This window comes from Alligator mississippiensis, chromosome 2 (assembly GCF_030867095.1).
Source record: "Alligator mississippiensis isolate rAllMis1 chromosome 2, rAllMis1, whole genome shotgun sequence".
NCBI classification, from domain to species: Eukaryota; Metazoa; Chordata; order Crocodylia; family Alligatoridae; genus Alligator; species Alligator mississippiensis.
In genome coordinates, this window is record NC_081825.1 from 65,524,333 (window position 1) to 65,544,717 (window position 20,385).

The 20,385-nt window shown below is 42.2% G+C and overlaps 1 protein-coding gene across 1 annotated transcript in view; it reads left to right on the forward strand.

Moving 5' to 3' along the window:
- ZDHHC2 (zinc finger DHHC-type palmitoyltransferase 2) overlaps window positions 1-15,015 on the forward strand; it is a 77,065-nt gene extending 62,050 nt beyond the window's left edge. The window contains exon 13 of the mRNA XM_014594970.3: window positions 8,214-15,015. The gene's annotated coding sequence lies outside the window, so the exon portion shown is untranslated. The remainder of the gene's footprint in view (window positions 1-8,213) is intronic.
- Window positions 15,016-20,385: the final 5,370 nt, after the last annotated feature.

Below are 20,385 nucleotides of genomic sequence, written 5' to 3' on the forward strand. Positions count from 1 at the left end.
GATGGGATGGAGTGCACCCTCAGCAAGTTTGCAGATAACACCAAGCTGGGGGCAGTAGTAGATATGCTGGGGGTTAGGGCTAGGATTCAGAGACACCTGAACAAATTGGAGGATTGGACCAAAAGAAATCTCATGAGGCTCGATAAGGATAAGTGCAAAGTCCTGCACTTAGGACAGAACAATCCCATGCACCAGTACACGCTGGGGACTGCTCTGCAGAAAAGGACTTGGGCATTACAGTGGATAATAAGCTGAATATGAGCCAGCAGTGTGCCATAGTTGCAAAGAAGGCTAACGGCATACTGGGCTGCATTAGTAGGAGCGTTGCCAGCTGATCAAGGTAAGTTATTATTCCCCTCTATTTTACGCTAGTAAGGCCACATCTGGAGTACTATGGCCAGCCCCCCACTATAAAAAGGATGTGGACAGATTGGAGGGCTTTGAAAATGGTTAGGGATCTGGGGCATATGACTTACAAGGAGAGGCTGGGGGAACTTAACTTTAGTCTGAAGAAGACCAAGGAGAGATTTAATAGCAGCCTTCAACTACCTGGAGGGTAGTTCCAAAGAGGATGGAGCTAGACTGTTCTCAGTGGTGGCAGGTGATAGAACAAGGAGCAATTTATGGTGACTATGGTGCAAGGAGGTTTAGGTTAGATATTAGGTAAAACTTTCTTGCAAGGAGGGTTACCCAGCACTGAAAAAGGTTACCCACAGAGATTGTGAAATTTCCACTGTTGGAGCTTTTTAATATTAGGCTAGACAAACCTTGGATGGGATGATATAGTTGTGTGATGGGCCTGCTTTGAGCAGGGAGTTGGACTAGATGACCTCCTGAGATCCCTTCAAACCCTAATTTTCTATGATTCTATGATAAATTTTACATAGACTTTAGGTGCGAGTATGCAACTATTATTTTCCTATGAGGAAAACAAACATAAATTGCGACTTGCTCAAGGCTTACAGCAAATTATTGAAAAAGTAAGGTTTAAAATTTTAGTTTGACTTTAAACCTGAATTCAATCTTTTGATATCACTGTACCTTTTGAATCAAATGAGGCAGGCAAAGACCTGAAAAAACATTCAGTTGTACAGGTGGAAAAAATATATTTGTACTTTATTTTCCTTTTTATGCCCAAAAGAAACTGAAATGGATTACATTAATTACTAGAAACACTACCTTTGGACATGGGCGGGGCGACTGGTGCCTCCCAAGTTGGAGAGCACCAGCAAGGCATGACTGGGGGGACAGGTCCCCCAGCAGCCAGCTAGCAACCAGCGGAGGCAGTGGCAAAAGTGCCAGCACTTCTACATGTGGCCCAATGGTGGCCTTTGGAGGCATGTAATTAGGGACCTACTGAAATCACAACTTCATGTTTTTTGTGGAAAACCCAAAATCACGTGTCTTCCACAAAAAAACCAGTGGTCTCCATGATTTTGGCAGGATTGCCTAGAAATAAAAAACTTTCCAGCAAGCAAAGAAAGGAGCAAGAAACCCTGCAGCCTTGGAGCAAATGGAGTGAGGGGGACCTAATGAGAGGCTGAATCCATGACTTAGGTTCAGAACAGGTGCCAGTCCAGGACCAGTCAAGGAAGAGAAAGGGCTGTGACATCATTTGAGGCAGCAGAAGCATGTTGCTGTGGCATGCTGCAGCCTGAGGAGAATGAATAGTGAGAAGAAATCCTCCAAGAAGGCAAAATATGTTTCAGCTTTGAATCATATAAGGCAGTATTCTGCAGAGACCTTGCCTGCAGATAGAGGCAAATTGTTCTGTACCACCTGCAACCTGACCCTGGATGTATCAAGGAAAAACAGTATAGATCAGCACTTAGTCTGAGGCACACATGAAGCAAAAAGGTGTTGCAGAGGCTGAAGGTCAGAAAAAGAAACAAGGGACCCTAAGTTAAGGGACTACCTGAACAAAAATGTGCCAAGTGCTGGATGTTTCTCATGTGCAAACAAGCTTTGCCAAGACTGTCTCCTTGCAGTGATTGCTTCATATGTACAGTCCACAAAGTCTTCATTGGCAGTGTATTAATCCATCTCCATTGTGGTCTATGAAACCACCGACCCTCAAGATAATCGTCTTGTACATTTTATTTGTATGTGGAAGCTGAACAGACTGGGTGGGACCTACCTGTTTTTCAAATAGATCTGGTCTACCTTACATCTGTCAATTTTTCTTCCATGGCTCAGGCTGCAGTGAAGGCTGCTGTCAGCTATGACTCAGAATTGAATAAGGTCTAAGCATTTCTGTCCAGCAATGCCATGTATACGTGCAGGGCTTTTTCTGTTGTGCTCCATGGAATGATGCCAGTCCAGTTCATAACACCTGCAGTGCACACATTCTGTCTTTAAAAAGTGACATGCAATACCCTGTTGTGGATAGCCTGCTCTCCTTCAAGAAAGTCTTCAAGTAGTGTCCAAGCCATAAGCTCCAGTACAGGGAGTCCCTCATCGGGCAAAGTGGGGACCCACATGCGACTGTCGCTGCCACCAGAACTAGGGCTCACAAAGTGGAATTTGTGGTTCAATGTGGTCTGTTACCACACCAAGAATAGGAAAGGAGCTGGAAATCACACCTGGCACGCAGTGCATGCTTAAGCTAAACAATCTCCTGGAGCAAGGAAACATTTCAAGATCAAGTGAAGTTTGTGGTAGAAAATGCCACCCAGTCTGTGGAGCATCTAACGTGGTTTGAAAGCTGATAGGCTGTGAGCCACCATGCACATAAGCAGCTGTTTTGATAAGTTGGGTTGAAGACACAGTATCACAAGAATCATCAAGCTGTCATCATGAAAACCAGCAAAGAAGTGACCTGTTCCAGGCCGTAGGTGTTAAATTGAACGAGTACCATAAGTACAACCCATCACTACCACCATGGTTTATACAGCTGGCTGCCTTCTTAGTGCTTAGTGCTTTTTGCATTTTTGACCCCAGTCAGGTGCCTTGGAGCAAATGGAGTGAGGGGGACCTAACGAGAGGCTGAATCCATGACTTAGGACTGGCACCTTTACTGAGCCTGATTTTTGACCTTCAGCTACTGAAATCAATCCTTGGATGGCAAAAAGAGCATGTCGAGGAATGTGCTCCTTACATGAACTTTGTCAAAGAGTGCCGGATGACTGTGACTGTTACTGCATTTTGGGAATCTGTTTCTGATTAGTTTCAATATCTGTATGCCCTGACAAAATACTGTCTCACTATTCCAACCAACTCAGTGGATGCCAAGCATGTGATCTTACTGTATGGACAAGTAGTCACATCACAGAGACAGAGGATGTCAGTGGCAACTGCCAGTGTATGCTGCATGCTAGCATTTAACAGCTAACATGAAGTGCCTGTCTCAAGGTTAGTATTGAGTATTGCTAAACTCTTTTTTACATTGTTAATAATAACATTATAAATGTATGTGGTGGAGTACCATTGGGGTGCTCACCACTTAGTGGGCTGCAGGAGGCTTCAGAGAAGCTTGCAGAGTAAACAGCAGGGATACCCTCTCTCCCCCATCCACCCCTGGTAGCCATTTTAAGGGGGAAGGTGTGTAGCAGTGCACCTTTGGGTGCCTGCCACTTTAAGGCTGAGGGCAGGAAGGTGCAGGCCAGCCCTGATGAGGTGGCTATTTTAGATCCAGGCCCATAGAGCCAAGCCAGCAGTGTGCTGCCAGCACCTGAGAGAACAACACCCAGCTCAGCTGCTGCTCACAACACCTGGCGGTAAGGGAGGAACTTTGGGGATGGTAGGAGATTCCTAGGGGCCCAAGCCCCAAGAGAGAAGACTTAGGACCCAGCCTGGGCAGGGGCTTATGGTTTGCAGGCCTATACAGGGGCTAGGTAAGCCCCTGGCGTGGAACAGGGGTGAGACCTGGGGCTCAGGTGAGGCCAGTTGAGAGCAGAGCCATGTTATTAAGACCTCTGGGGCCCTGAGTAAGCCCAGAGTGAGAGGGTTGTATGGTGGGGCCCAGGAGGGGACCCCTACTGCTTAAGGAGGTCAGCTGATGAGGTGTTCTGGTCCCAGCACCATGACTGGTCATTGCAAGAGGGCCAGAGCTGGAAGGCTGAAGGGCAATGAAGCCCAATGCGAGGAGCAGGCCTGGGCCATGATGGGGCTATCTGGCACCCTGACTGGCCTGGAGTCAGGGCCAGAGCCTAAGGAGGCTGAAGGTCCCCTCAGTGGGGTGGGGCATCATTGTCTAGGGGGAGAAGGCTCAGCAACACAGCAGGCTGAAACAATGACACACAGCCCAGTAGGGGTAAGACCAAGGCAGGTAGGCCTGCTTGATCCTAGGCATGACCAGAAACTGCACTCTGCCGGGGAAGAGTGGTCTGGTGGGGCTGTCCATGGTGGAAGAGTCCCCCACAAATGCCAGGCCAGTTGCCTCCCCAGTGAAAGGCGAGGAGGGGTGTCATAAAATCACAGCCCCCACATCCTGGTGGGTTACCTAGACCCAGGGACAGGTATGGGGGCCAGGCACATCTCCAGGCAACTGAGCCCCATGGGGTGCAAGACCTTGGAGGTCCCAACAATCGGGGCATATATGGAAAGCCTTAGTGAGAGGGCATAAGTGTGAGATCCTGGTGAGAGGGCATAGTTGGAAGGTGCTATCAGGAGGATATAAGTTAAAGCCCCAGGGAGGGGGCACTTAAGCCAAGGAAAGTCTATGGATGCCTGAGGCCACAGTTGGGCCAGAGGCTGAGACCCCACTAAGTCCTCAGACGTGGTGAGGCCACGTGTTGGGTCAGAGGGAGAACTTGGTAAGTCCTCAAACGTGGTGGGGCCAAGTCAAAAGGGCAAGTAGTCGACCCTAAGGAGGGAGCGAGAGTGATGAGTTACCCGGAGAGGGGCTTGGGTCAGAGCTCCGCCCAAGGCAAAGTGAATTGGCTGGTCACCATTCAGATGAGGGTTACGACAGGGCCTGAGAAGCTGCGTGCTGGCCAGCCAAGGGATGTAAGTAGGCAAGCCTGATGGCCTACACAGTTGCTCAGAGGAACAGGCCAGGTTGGGTATGGCCCAGTGAGGGGCAGCATGTAAGAGGGCAAAGTGTGAGAGGCCCCAACAAGAAGAGGGTGGTATGAATGAGGCCCAATGGTGTGGAGTGAAAGGAAGTATGCATGAGGCGTAGTAAGGGGATGAGTTTGGCCCGGCCTCAAGCCGGAACATAGAGCAGCTTGAGGATGCCATCTGCAAGGCATGGGACACAATAAGGGAAGATCAGAGTCCCCTTGCATCGGAGCAGTAAAATAGGCAGCCTTCTGAATTTTATACACCAGTTTTAGAAACAGCAGTCATGGCAGGTGAGACTGGGTGAACTGCCCTACTTAGACAGGGGTACAGTCTGATGTGATACCCGGCCCTGGGATGGCCCCCCGTCACAATGTAATTAACTAATGTTATTAGTTAAAATTCATGGTGTGTATAGCTTTACTTTCATAAGACATCATGAGACGTTTTAGTTTAGAGTTTAATTGAATGCTTAATGCTTACTTAACTTGTCGGTTAATGGTTTTTTGGGTAATTATACTGCGGTTTCAGCCCCTCAGCGAATCAGTGGTGAGAGGCGGAACCACTGGGGCCCCTCGGCCAATCAGTGGGTGGGGTGGGAGAACGCCACAAAAAGGCTGTTAAAATGGCAGCTGGCACCACAATCTGGCTGTGAATTTTGGACTCTTCAGCTGCAATATTAGGTAGACCCCTACACATAATGTATATGTGACCTCCTAAGCATTTATTTTGCTTAAATTTGGAGGTTAGCATAACTACAGCATTGATGTTTTGCAGCCAAGAAATGATGTGACAGTATGTTGTGTGTGACCAGTTGATAGCTCATGGGACCAAGAGAATGAAATCCTAAACTGCAGAGAAAAACAAATGGTATTCTGATGGATATTGTCAGTAAAATATAAGATTTCTCAAGTCATGCCAAGCCAATGAGAAGTTTTATCTTCTGAAGTTTGCACTCAGTTTATTCTTTAGGGGAAAAAAAGGAATAGATTTATGTTTTAAACAAAAAAAGAAAAAATTATGCTAGTCCAAAGCTGCTAACTCTTCAGACCTGAACGTTTACACTAATCACACAATGTAGCACCATCTGAACAACATTAAAGTAATCATTCCAACAGGATCTCAGGTTGCCAGACACCCACAGAAATTCATTCCTACTCCTTTGTCACTATGGGAAATACACTCTCAGCTCTCTGCAGAAAAACTTACACAGAGATCTAGAAATCCCAAAATGTTAGTAGCTAGAAACCAGTAGAGTACGTGGAGTGGACATGTGGGGCATATGCCCTAAGCACCACCTATAGAAACGAACCCCAGGGACCCGTGCAGGAAGCAGCTGGCACAAGCAGTGTCATGGAGTGCAAGGTGTTCTGGGAAAATTGTAGCTTTATAGAGTAGCAGTATATTTTGCTGCTGCCTTGGGGAGAACTGACCCCATTTTTTGCTACCAAATTCAGCAATGTTTTGCCCTCCCAACATGGGCTTTGGCAGCAAAAAATGGGGTGAAAGTTGCCTTTCCAGTGACAATGAATTCCACTGGTGCTCTATAGGTTTATGATTCCCAGAACACTAAGTATGTTGGCTTGCCTGCTGCCTTTGCAGGCTGTCTTTGGTCCTTTGAGAGCTCTTCAGCCAGTCCTGTATACCAAATGTGGAATTTGAGCTAAACAAACAAATAAGCAAATACAACTCTCAACTCTTCTCTGGTTGGAAGGAGAAGCCCTTTAGCTTTGACCCTGTACTGTTGCATGGTGCTTGCTGGTGGCCAGCTTATCTGGGGTCCTGTCTGCCTGCTTCCACATGTTGCTCCTTCCCCTAACTTCCTCCTCTCTCCTCTGGGGTTTTAATTACTCTTTCATCATTAGATAACCTACAACTGAGCTTCTATAACAAGGTTGTCTATTCCCTCTTAAAGGGTCAACCCACCCTGTTACAAATATGTCACCCTCAATGACACACATTGCCCATGCCACTTCTTGTTGCTGCTCCTGCATTTAGTCTAGTGGGGGAAGGATGAGAGAGGACTGCCCCAGGTGTGTTCTTTTAATGTTATGCCTCTGCAAGAAACAACAAACAGAAAATCCCATAGCCATGAGAATTACCAACATACAAATGTTATGCTTTCAAAGCTCCTACCCAACATTAATATTAGCAATGAGACACATTTATTGAGTAAATAATGCATAATCAATAATTTAACACATTTAAGCACATCTTTCTTGTAAATGTTCTGTGAACAGTGTGTGCATTTTTTTCAGTGCATTTGTAATCTGATTTATTTCAATGACTTTTTTCAGTGAATTATTCTTGTGTGTAAACAGCTGACAAGCAGCTAGTTAAAAAACAATATTTGAGCTTTAGTTTTTGTTTGCATGATTCATATGCTATTGATCCTGTTCCTGGATTGGATGAGTAACTTAACTAGCTTTCTGATCTTACTAATTGAGTCGTGATTTTTTTGAGCTTTCACTTAAAAGCTCAGAGATGCAGCTAATTTTATATGAATCACTGACAGGAGATTCATTAGAAAAGTAACAAAAAAAAGTGGTTGAGTACCACTGACTTGTATTCAAATTTTATTTGGCTGCCTATTGCAAATTTTTGCATGGTTAATACTTTTATTGTTAATTGCAAACCTGTATATTTGTGTCGACTAGGTTTCATTTATGTAAAACTGTTTTGAGTTGCTATATTCTGCTTGCTAAAGTTCAGAAACAGTAAATGTAGTGGATGTGACAGGCACAGGGCTGACAGTGGAAACTGAATTCTTCAAAGTATCATTCTGTCACCTGGGCTGTAACCCACATCCCTGACAATGTGCCATAAACTTGATTGCACCACTAGTCAGGAATGGAGGTTAGTCTATATAGTCATTCTTCTACTCACACTGCAAAAAAAGATTGACATCAGTATTTCTTGCAGCAGGAGTTGTTTAGTTATGCAGATAACCTGTAGGAACTGAACTGAGATTATTGTTTAAGTTCAAATAACAGTGGACCACAAAATAATAGCAGCTTTTGATCATTATGGGCTGAAACTGATTGATGTGAAGGGCATGCTCTTGCCAGTTTCTAGTTGATTTATTATCCTTGTACATTATATTCAAATATGGCTTTTTTTCCTTGTAAGTTACTGCAAAAAATATAATTAATGTAATTCTTAAATTTCCCTGTGCTTTTAAAAATGTGTTTGGATTTTATGTTCTGTTCCAGTTCAAAATAAAGCTGTTGATGGAAGGAAGGCATGTCTTCCAGAAATCAGCCTCTGTTGGCCAGCTGCTCCTGTCTGCTCCTGCGTGGATATGCTCTGAAAAATATTGACAGCTCATTGGCTGTCTCCATGTCATTGCTTGAAACATTGACATTTTTGAATTGTATAAAGAATGTTTCAGCTTACACAAATTATTGTTAAAATGATGAAGGAAATTCTGAGTATTATAAATAAGAATTGAGATTGACTAGTGGGTTGGACAAAAATTACTATTGTGCAAATTCTGTGACTGATTTTTACTTTTATTATGATAGCACAAGAAAAATATAAATTCCTTGCATATAAACCAAACTATTACAGTGGCCATAAATAAGATTGAGTTTGCACTGCTGACTTCATCCATGGAAAAAGTATTATGTGTTATTACTGAGGATTATCTAGCTTGCTGATTAATCAGGTACCATGTTTTCATTTCAGTCTTGAATAACCTAATTCTGATTTGAAACCAAACTGACTGAAATATTTTAGAATGTTTTGGTAACTTGATTGCTAAGTCCATCCCTTTATTTTCTATGGACAGATCTCACCATTGAATTCTAATACTCAGTTGTTGGAATAACTTCTTATCTGACTGGATGGTATGCTTACTATCAGGGTTAATCTTAATTCTGAATAGAATAAGAAGCCTACATTAAAATGGGCTCTCTAAAGGTTGGTGTTTAGATCAAGGCTTTCAGTTAGAGCTGCATAGCACCGTGCAATCAGTTTCTGTGCTTTCATTTGGAAAATAACAGAAAAACAGTGTGCGGTTTTAATATTGCTTACGGAACACTTGAACCAAAAAGCATACTCTAAATTGTGTTTTTCAAGAAACACCATTACCCAAAACCAGTCTGCTTCTTATGGCATGATAATGATTTTACCTTTGTCTTTCCTGCATTTCCTATTGCATTATCAGAAAGTAATGGTATGTACATACAAGAAGACTATATTTTGTTGTCAAAACATAGCGTTTATACTATAGCAGGGACATTGAGCATCTGATCAAAAGCCAAACTGATTCCCATTAAAAAACACTTTTCAATTAAACCAGATGTGTACATTTTCAAAATCAGATACTGGCTTTCATAGGATCAGAGTTTTTACCAGACGGATTTTAAAAGATGTATCAATTTCTAAAGCCAAGAAAGCTTCGGTGACACAAATCTTGTGCCTTTTTATGCACTTCATTAATGGTACTGCAAAATGTTTACATAAAATGCATGGTAATCATGCTAATCACAAAACAGTTCTTAAAATTGTTTGCTTATACTTTCTAGACTAGCTAGAAAGAAAGCTTTAAAAAAAATGACACTTGAGGTTATGGAATTGGTACACAGATGAAGCAGATCTGCAGATTTAGTCCTTGGAACTCCATAGAAAGTTGAATTGGATTACAGAATTATGTTAAAGTGTGGACAGACAGAACAATTCTGCTGCTGTTAACTGTTCTGATACAACTTTTATGTTTTTCTGCTCCTCTATAGGAGTAAGTGAGGCTAAACAGTTTTAACTTTAAACCCATTCCATTCTGGTCTTGCTCATTTAACAATATATGAGTTAGGAGATAAAATGGTTGTCAGAACAGCAGGTCTCACGCAACAAGTTCCCCTTCACCTTCCTCTGTTAAAATGATTTGAAGTTACTTTGTATATTTATAATCGCAGGAAGAAAACTTTCTGAACGAAACTGTTTAGATGACAGGAACTGGAATAAATCGGAATATATTATTGTTACGTTTTTGTTTCGGCACTGTTTCAGAAAACCATTATCATTATACCTCTCTTACAGCAAGTAATTCCAGATTAGGCCAAATTTTTTCCTTTGGCTCACTTTTTAAAATATTCTTCTTAAAGTGATAATGGTTGATCTGACATGGACTAACAGTTTTGATATATTTTCAATTCATAGTTTTAACATTTGGGTTTTTTTATATAAAGGTAGGGTTTGGTTTTGTTTGTTTGTTTTACTGATCTGAAGACAGCTCAGATTCTGTTACCAGAAGTGCCAGAATATGATGCCTAAATGTAATATTTTTAAACTAGTCTTTGAAGTTAGCACATGGTTTATGTGATGCACATAAACATTCTGAAATTGAGTTTCCATGGTACATTCTTTGTTCAGTGTTATTCTGCCAAGAGCTTATTTTGTATCAGTGTTTTATTTAAAGGCTGGTCAGAAGTAGCAAATGAATATATCTTCAGGTCCTAATGTTGTTGTATTTGTATACTCTTACTTGTTTTCACATAATTATTGAGCTGGGGGTTTGTCTTTCACAGAAGCGTGCATTGAACTTACCTACATATCATGTGATACTGAGAAGGTGGAATTCTGTTTAATGTGGCTGGCCTAGTAAGGAGTTGTACCCAAACATAGATCTCTTACCCTTACTTTCCATGGAGAAGGTATCAGCAGCCTCTGTAACATCAACCTTCCACCTCCCTTACCCCCTCTCTCCCCATTAAGAACCATTTTAGGGGAAGGCTGTGGAGTTCTTTGCAGAGTATCCCTCTGCCACCTTTTATAAGATGAGGTGATCCAGTACTAGGGTATTGTTTCCGAGTATGGTCTTGGCTTGGGCACTACTTTGCTTTGTATGTGGGATGGAAAATTGAGTTATTTAAAAAAAAAAACTCTATGGTTCAGCAATTACGTTGTTACAATGCAATTGTGAGGACTTTTGGTATCTGGAGCAAGAGCATAATAATGTTGGCTGTCAGATTACATTGAATCCTGTGTTTTACATAACTTTGCTAGGCACTTTGTCAGGCTGCAATATGTAAGACTTGGTTTAGTTTTGTTTTGTTTTTTACATGTATGAACAACATGCTGTATACTTATTGAAACAACCTGAAAATGTTGTAGACATGGAACCTTATCCATAGGCTACTTTTTGTAAAATATGGCTTCAAATTTGCTATGTATAGACACCCCTGCACACCTCTGACACGTAATTTCAGTGGGTTACAGGATGAGCATAAGAGTCTAGCCAGGCGGATCTGGATCCATAACTAAATTGCAATTAAGTTACTGCATATGGAGACAACTATATATATTGCTAGATACTCAGGTTTGTGAATAGGTTGAATAAACTATTAGTAGAGTAAAACAGGAAGTAAATACACAGATCCTGTACTCAAATTATATAACTGAAATGTTTTGTTGTAACTTCTAAAATCTCATCAAATGTAAAACTATTTTTATGAAGAACAGAGAGAATCTAAATGTTAATGAGCTGCTCCCATTAAATCAGTTTATAACTGTAAATTAGGTACTGCCATGTTTTCAATATATACTTGAAAGATGTTTGAAGAGAGGGGATTTTGAAAATAGTTAGATTGCAGTCTACAGTTCAGAGATTAGTTTTCAAGTAAAACTAAACTAGCACACAAATGTTGGTACGGAAGTTGAATGTATTAGATGAATGAAAGCTAGCCTTCTTAAAAAATATATTCATTTTTAGTAAATGTTTGAAGTCTTTCCAGGCATAAGTCAAAAGTTAAGGACAGAAGGTCTTTAATCAAAATCTGAGACTGCCAGGATGAAGGAAGAATGTGGTTAAAACTGCTCATGTTTTAGTGCATGATGCTACTTAGCACAGTACTCTTAACCACTGTTTCTGTTATGTCCCTTGATTATCTTGGTCCCAGTGTAGTGTATGGGCTGAAATCATTTTTGTAAGTGTTTCTACATATTTTGGTGTACAAACTTAACAGCTATTAATGTAGTATATATGTGATTAAATGCTTTGTGCAGCAAATCTATCATATACATAGTAGAGGCAAAATAATCTTTAACCTTCTTCTTCCATCCTTATTTATGTAGCTTAATGGCACTTACTAAAAATTAAGGGAGGTGGTTAGCTGTGTTTTGTCTGAAGTCAGGCAGAAGGCAGGTCAGGATGGCATCTTAGGGCACCTATATATGTGCAGTGAGGCTGCTTTGACATGCTGTAATTTCTGCACATTGGAGCAGACTCAGTTAATCAAGTCTGCTGGAGCATGGTAATTACCTCAGTCCAGCAGACTCCAGCATCACATGCTTCAATGTCCCCACGTTGAAAAATGGCAAGGGGGGGGGGCCACTGAGCTTTAGTTAAAACACCTCCACCCCCATTTTTTAGCATGGGAACACCGATACATGCGACACTGCAGGCACTTTAATTTGAGCAGCTCCAAGCATAGGCGACTGGTAGGGGGTGCACATGCCCCCCAATGGCTGACACTGATGCTGTCAGTAGGGCTGGTGTGTGTGTCCCCAACAGGCTCGGTGGCTTCTACAGGTTCCCCCCCTAGATTCAGGAGGCACCAGTCACTCTTGGTTCCAAGAGACTAGCTGGTTCAGAGAGGCATAAGCATTTGTAGGCAACAGCCTACTTCAAAGCTCATGCCTTTGAATCAATATAAATATAAGTTTATGCAAAAAGGTTTTACCCTCACTCTGTAATAATACTTCAGCAATCATTTTAGAATGTGGCAAACATTGATGGAAGTAAATGGCCCATAACTTACCAGCAAATAAAAAAAAATTATTTCAGTGAGGTAATTTAAAATTACTTTATGGATAGTGTGTTCAGCTTTTTCAGCATTGTCAGTGTTTCAGGGCTGATTCTAGGGAACTGTGCAATAACTAGCATGTATTGCATAGTCCATCATCTCTTCCCATTGGCAATTTGTGCCTGAGTATAAGAAAAAGCATTTTAAATTACATTTTGAGTACAAGTGACACCAAACTACAGTCACAAAGGTTTTTCAAACTCCTGTGCTACAGTTGCTTATATCTTTAAAAAAAAAAAAAAAATTTAGTGTTTGACCTGGAAGTTCCTGAGGTGCCTGCCATTCTGCTTTTACAGGTGTCTACCGCCTGCATAAAACCTCATTGTTTTGCTCAGTTTTGGGATTCCAATGCTTAAATTTTCTGAAGGGGTTTGACCTGGCACAATCAGGCCTCTTGCAAAATACATTTACAGCCACTTTCTTAAAGACAGCTGAAGGAGCCCAGCTCTTATGTAGTGGGCTAGTGGTGGGAGAACTCATCCAGCAAATAAGGGCCCTAGGCTCAGTGGAGTGGGTTTGAACCTACCTTTTACCTTTGAGAGAGTCCTAATCATCTCCCATAAAAGCTGTGACACTGTGCACAAAGGAATTTCTTCATAAGGACAAAAAGAGATCACAGAGGAGCAGAAACTTTAGTTATAGCTGGCAGTTTAGGGGCACGGGGGGAGAAGTTTGTACCCTGCTTCTGCCATCCGTTTTGTATCCTGTTTGGCTGTGGAGATGCAATGAAACCACAAGTGCTTTGCTCACTGAGACCTCCCTTATCCAGTGGCAGTCATGTTTTACAAGGACACAGTGAGCACCTTACTTGGTTCATATAAAGAATATCTTAGCGTAGCTCCTTTGTGCAGATTGTATTCTGTTGACTAGATCCAGCAACTGTCAACTCAACAGGCAGTTTTGGGATTTTTTTGATCTACAAGTTAGACACTGCAGTACAAAATTCTTCATTACATCCAGATCTCTGTTACTGCCTCAGTGAAAACAAGAACAACCTCCATTCAGTTGTTGATGTATTTAGTTCCTGTCTTTTATTAGCAGTAATGCTCTGTGATTTGACTAACAAACAGTAGGAAAGCCTGAGAGTAGGGCACCTTAAGTCCCTTGGGCTGGTGATTAATTTCTCACTTGTTCTCTACTACTTGTCCCATGTATTAGGGTATGTCTACATGGCAGCATAGCAGAGAAAGCCAAACTTGTTCAGATAGTAGAGACGGCTTAGCTGTAGAAGCAGAGCCTCCCCCTACTTGACCATGTATATTCTGTACAGGAAGAAATAAGTAAGGGATAAGAAGTGGCCTCCTAATGTTGCAGCCTTTTGTTTATCTTTAGCCTACATTTGAAGCCTAAAACAGGTCCTATTCAGGAAGGTAACTTCTACAGGACAACAACTGCCTTAAGAAAATATGTTGAGCATTGCACATAGACGTTAAAGCAGAACTGTGGCAGATACTATTTGAAAAAGCTGGGGAGAAGGGAGATGGAAGAAGTGTTTTGAAGATGTAGGTTAAAGAAGTGATATTAATGAAGCAATACTGAGTTGTTGAAAGGAAGAAACAATGGACCAATTATCTTATTTATATCTGTACAATGCCAAGGATTTCAGTGTAGTTACTTCATGGTGGCTCAGCTGTAGCCAAGGTCGGACTGGTCCACAATCATCCTTCAGTGAGCCTGATTCTACAGGTGTTTTGATTGCCAAAAAGTGGATATAGAAGGTATGTTTTGAGGATGACTGACTTACTACTAGAGTTTCTTATATTTCTTATTGTGTAGAAGCATTCACAGGCTATGACAGTAACTTCATAGAGAAACTTTCATTTCACACAAAATAAAAGCTCTCACCTTCCTTCAGAATTGCATTTGAGCAAGAAGCAAGGTTACAAAACAGTATCATGAGGGTCAGGTATGCTTTCAGCTCACCACCGGGGCAGTGTTATTGTTTCCTGGTCTTTAGTCCTATCAGTTAAACTCTCAAACAGCTACCGGAAGTCAACGCTTAGAGCTCTGCTTCAGAACTATTTTAGATAATGACTTGACAGCCATGGCTCCAAGACACCCAAATACATATTACCAAATCTAAACAAACAGATACTGCACAAAGATTAGAGGAGCTTGTTGCTTTTGTTTGTACTCTGTGAACAGCATTATGTATTTTTGTACCTTGCAAAATTGCTGCTGGAAAAAATAAAATCTTTTAAGTCATTCACATCAGTTATTAGCCATTTATTCCAAAAATCTTGAAAGATGAAACTGAAATGTTTTTCCTGCCTGGTCACATCACAATGGAAATCTAGTTCAGAATCTGAAGTGAAGAGAGACTTTTGGCCTCATGATGCACAGCTTACAGCTGTTGAAAGTCAGCAGTGCTGACACTAATTGCAAAAATGTTTGTCTTGTACACCTTCAGCAGTATGACATGATCCGAGTAAGACCAAAATTATGTTGGGGCCAGGGAAAGAGGAGATTCCCTGCCCCTAATGAGCTTGCATATCTAGAATAAGATGGAGGTTTTACAAAGAAATGGAATGCTTACTATGGCCATTTAGTAGATCAGCAGCCCAGCTGGCAGTACCTCAAATCCCATGCTTCCCAGTCCAGTGCCATTTCCATTAGACCATGCTGCCCTCCAGGTTCTTGTCACAGTATCATGACTTTTCTACCACCACTCTATTGCCATCTTTTACTGCCTATCATTTAAGTTATTCCAATGGAAAATGAGTGAGCATCCTTCTGTGTAGTATTTAAGCAGTGAGCACTGGCTTGCCTTCAAACTTGATGGTATGACAAATGAGCAAAATTGACATTTTTCTGTTGCACATCAAAAGCCATGTTTTACTAGGGTAGTTATGAACTCTATTCATAAAACATCCCCCTACAGCAAAGTCAATTTGAAAAGAACTGGAATAGTAAGTTATGTGCAGTGAGGAAGAACCACTGGGTCAATAGCATCCTTTGAACCAGACTCCTCAAGATCCTAACACTTATCTGTAGTAGCTGAGATTAAGGGAGGACCAATCACTACTGAGAACCTGAACCCAGTGTCAGTGGGTTACACAGCTACAATCAGCAGTAGATGGTAAGGAATTTAAGATTCCCAGGTTCAGTGCTAGCCTCAGGAAGTACAGGGTTGATTGTTAGGGCTCTGAAGTGAGGCAGCAGGGTGTAATCCCAATTGCTCAACACTGCAGAAGCAAGTATCTGAAAGCTGTGCATGTTGATAAGCCACCATGCAGACAGACTCCTTTCACACAGGATGGTTCAGCAAGAGACAGTGTTTGAATTTCTTAAGCTAGAGATCTCTCATTGACATCCCCACCCCTTTACTTTCCTTGTCCTAGCTCTACTCCTGAGACATACAAAAGTATTAATAAGACAAGCAGATAAAAACCATACGCTTTTAAAATTATGGAGCAAACTTGAATAGCCTCTGGACAGCTTTGTTTTGCCAAAGTCAATTAAGTTGCCTTGCACTTAGGGCACACTAAAAGTATGTATCTGGGGAGTTATTCTAGAGTAACTGTCATATTATAAATCCCTTATTGTGTACTAATGGTACCACAGAGACTTTATACATTAGACAGTCTAGCCCCTTGGCAACACTCAGCAACTCTTAACCCACATACACTTTGATGAACAGTGCCCAACTTCTGCATCACAAAAGGAAACGAGGACAGAGACCAGTAGCTGCATGTACAATTTCAGTAAAGTGGTCAGCTCAGGGAAACAAGCCCTTGGCTGCAGGGTACCAGTACTAGTTCAAATGCAGCCAACAGCACTTTTCACTGTATCATCTCACACTCCTCTTCCCACTACCTTGCCCTACCAAAAAAATACACTGTTTCCATAGCAGATGACTATTCCCTAGCCATTTTGATATGCCTTAATATGATCCATATAGGAAAATTTGCTAAAGAAGAAAATATTTGAGCCTGAATTTACAACTGCCTGGAAATGGTGTGCATGGGGGCAGGGCAATGGAGGGTGGAAGACAGTTTGTAAGCCAAGAGGTACAGAAGATCCAGTCGTATCAAAACCATGCTAATCCTCAGGTTATGAAGCTAACATTTGTCTACTGCATTCATCACATTGTACAATGCAATAGGTGAAGTGCAGCAGGCTACCAGTGCACATGCCATTACCAGGCCTCGTTTCCCACCCCCCAAAACCTGATTTCATGAACACACTCACATTTTGTCCCTCAGTACATTGACAACTGATGCAGGTCACCTCAACTGCTAGATTTCACTAAGTCAGCACCGCTGTCCTGTAGGGATTTTTTGTGGGCAAGACAGCGCTAAGCAACAAGATCACAGGACAGAACCAAAAGGAAAAAGGAGCAGCATCTAGCAACACTGTAACAGCAGCATAACTGCACATAGGCATTGTTAGAAGCCTTCCCTTGCCCACAGAAGTAGCATTTTTACTACTAGCATGACTAAATTTGACTGCAACAGCCCTGAATGGCATCACAGAAATGGAGATAAACATGTTTCCCCTTCTCCTACTGCCATGTGCTGACAGAATAAAAGAAAACAAGCAAAAGTCAGGGTAGGTAGGGGTCAGGGACTGAAGGACTATGCATACACCTGGCAGGCTATATTCACCCATAGTTTCTGAGCCTTACAGCAACTCTTCCTGTATAACCAGGAAATAGAAATAGATGGGAGTCCTGAATGAGAAATCTCCTTCTCCAAATTCACTATCAAAATCTGCATTCCATTTACTCCACTTCCGCTCCAGCTCCCTTTCTGATGGGCATTTGCCTAGCAAGGTTTGGCTTACGACACCCATCATTGGAACAGTTGATTACTTGGTTATCTTGCCACCTGGCAAATTAGCCATATTTTGGGTGACAATCACTGCCTTACTCTAGGTGGTCAATAGAGGATGGCTTGTGCCTGCTTCCTCTCAGCCTGCTTCAGGCCCTGGCAAGCACTCATTTTCTTGGCCCAGCTGGGTTTCTAGCCCAACTTTAGGAAGAAACCCGGTGAAGTCTAGTTCTTAATATGCAGCAGGGAACTTATTTATGATAGTCAAATACCTGCAACAGGGGTTATGGGATAATCTGAAATACAGGGAAGGGGAAAGGGGGGAAGAAATCAGTTGCCTTGCTGTATAAAGCCAGGGATTACATTCTCCAATCATTTAAGCAAGTATAGGCATCAGTCCACAGAGGAATAACAACTCTGTGATGCCAAAAACAGAAGTTGGCCTGCTCAGCAAAAGCATTAAAGGTTGTAAAGGGACTGAACTACTCTTTTACTCATGCTTTGACATCAGCCAAAGGCATAGGAATAGAAAGAATAAGGGAGCTTCTAAGGCCCAGATGCCTGTCCAAGAGGTCACTCATGAAGCCCACCCAAGGTTAAGTTACAGCCCCCAGGCTTCTGCTCAACTGCTGTTCCCCCTATTTCTCTGACTGCATGAATTCATTGCTGTTAGCTCTGGGCTTCCCCTCCCTCCAGCTGCTGCTTTCAGCCTGGGGGGGGGAAACCATGGGGACAGTGTGGCACTGAACACAGAAAGCAAAAGGCAAGTGCAGTAGTACTGGGGCAGTAGCATGTGAGCATATGGTGCCCCTGGCCTCATCTCAGAGCCCCCACTTTCCCATTGCAAATCGGGGGGGGGGGGGGGGAGGAGGAGGAAGAGACCCTTATCTCCCAGTGCCAGCTCCACACAGGGCCAACGCTGGGAGATCTTTATCTCCCAGCCTAAGCCCCATGACTTTGGGTCCCAGGCTGGGAGATAAGGATCTCCCAGCACCAGCACCAGCCCTGGCACTGGGGGATAAGGGTCTCCTAGCCTGAACCCCGTCACCACAAAGCTCAGGCTGGGAGATAAGAATCTCCCAGCACTGGCCGTGCAGTTGCAGAGTTGGTGCTAGAAGCTCCCTGCTGGCAGAAGCTGGGGAACCTGTTCCCTGCCCGGCTCTGTGAGCATGGAGCAGGGCTGGGAACTACCCTGGTCAGTGGCAGGTCCCAGTTCTGTGCCCTGATGAGGTCATCAAGGCAGGGGGCTTGGAAAGAGCTGCAGGAATAGGTCCCAGCTAAGACTTATACTACTTAGCGCTTTCTTCTCTGGCTACAAATGAACAAAAAGGTCACGTGCTGGAACTACTGAGGTGGAGTATAACGCTCCAGGAATACAATATGGAAACTGGTCATCTTAAAGGTTGCAAGAGGTAAGTAGCAGATATACAATCATTAATAGAAGTTCAAAACACAAAAGGTAAAGGATCCTGCCTTTGGCTACAAATGGTTTTATTTTATTGTGGAGGGAGACAGATTTGTAGTATAAACAGAAGACTCAATACTTATTTTGAAGTTGAGTGTTATGAAATTATGATATAGGATAAGGTACTGGCACTAAAGCCAGTGGAAAATGCTGAATTAAGACCAAAAGACAGAAACTTAGACTTCTGGACAGGCCAAACAAACAAATGTTAGATGCTTTGTAAGAGAGGAAGTGGAGACAATCTTGGTTAGACCTGGAGAGGAGACTAACAAGAGAATTTAGGGGAGAAGCAAGGGGGGGGGGGGGGGGAAGGTTCATAAAGGGAAACATTTGTTTAATAAAACTTAAGTTTTATTAAGGAACAGAGGGATCTTTAAATCTGCTTTGCTCTTGGTGGTGGTATGCAAGGTCACCAAGCTACCAGAAACTATCCCAACATTTTGCTGAACAAAATGATCCAAATCTTGGGCACATGGAACACATGCACACCAAGGACTGATTCCATGTGGACAGTCAAAGAAACAATCTGGTTCTCAAACATCACATGTTGGATTTCTTAAACATGTAGTGGATCCTTTATAGCCACCATTTCACCTACTTATTTATAACATGCATCCTAATACAGAGCTAGGCCCATCTGATCAGAGAACCCAAAATGCAACTGATAACAAAGGATCAAACGTGGCAAACAATTAATCCTATTCTTTCACATTTCTTTTGCTGTAAGCATATCTAACTACTGAAAGGTTTACCCAGGCTTGGGAGGCAAATCTGAGGCTGAAAAACAGTATTCTTGGCTTTAAAGGAGGCACATGTCTAAACTGCTGAACCAGCTCCACTACAACAGTGTTTATCAATTTCTCTCCACTAAAGCATTGTTAACTGGCTCCATCTTTGAAACAGATAATTCAGATTTTCAATGGTTAGCAAGGAGTCATTTTCTTCTTGCCATCTTTTTAGAGACTGTAATTTACAACATGTAGGCTATGCAGAATAAAGTATCTGTTTTCACAAACTTTGTTCCTCCTCTTGTAAAATTACTCCTTGATAGAAACAAAACCCTTCATGTTAACTTTGCAAAAGGAACTTGTGGTCAGCTTTTAAATACCTGAACAGATCGAAGCACAATGACAAAAATTTTATAATGACAGGAGAGTTTTAGGGTGAGACACACACAGACATTTCTAACAGCATAAGTAACCAAGGAATATTTTCAAAAGCTTCAGATATATCCTTATCCAAAACTGAGAAGTTTCTTCAAAACAACAAAAACCTATCAAATACATTAAAAAAAAACAACCCACCAAGGATTTTCTTCAGAGTGTAACTACATACCCCCAAA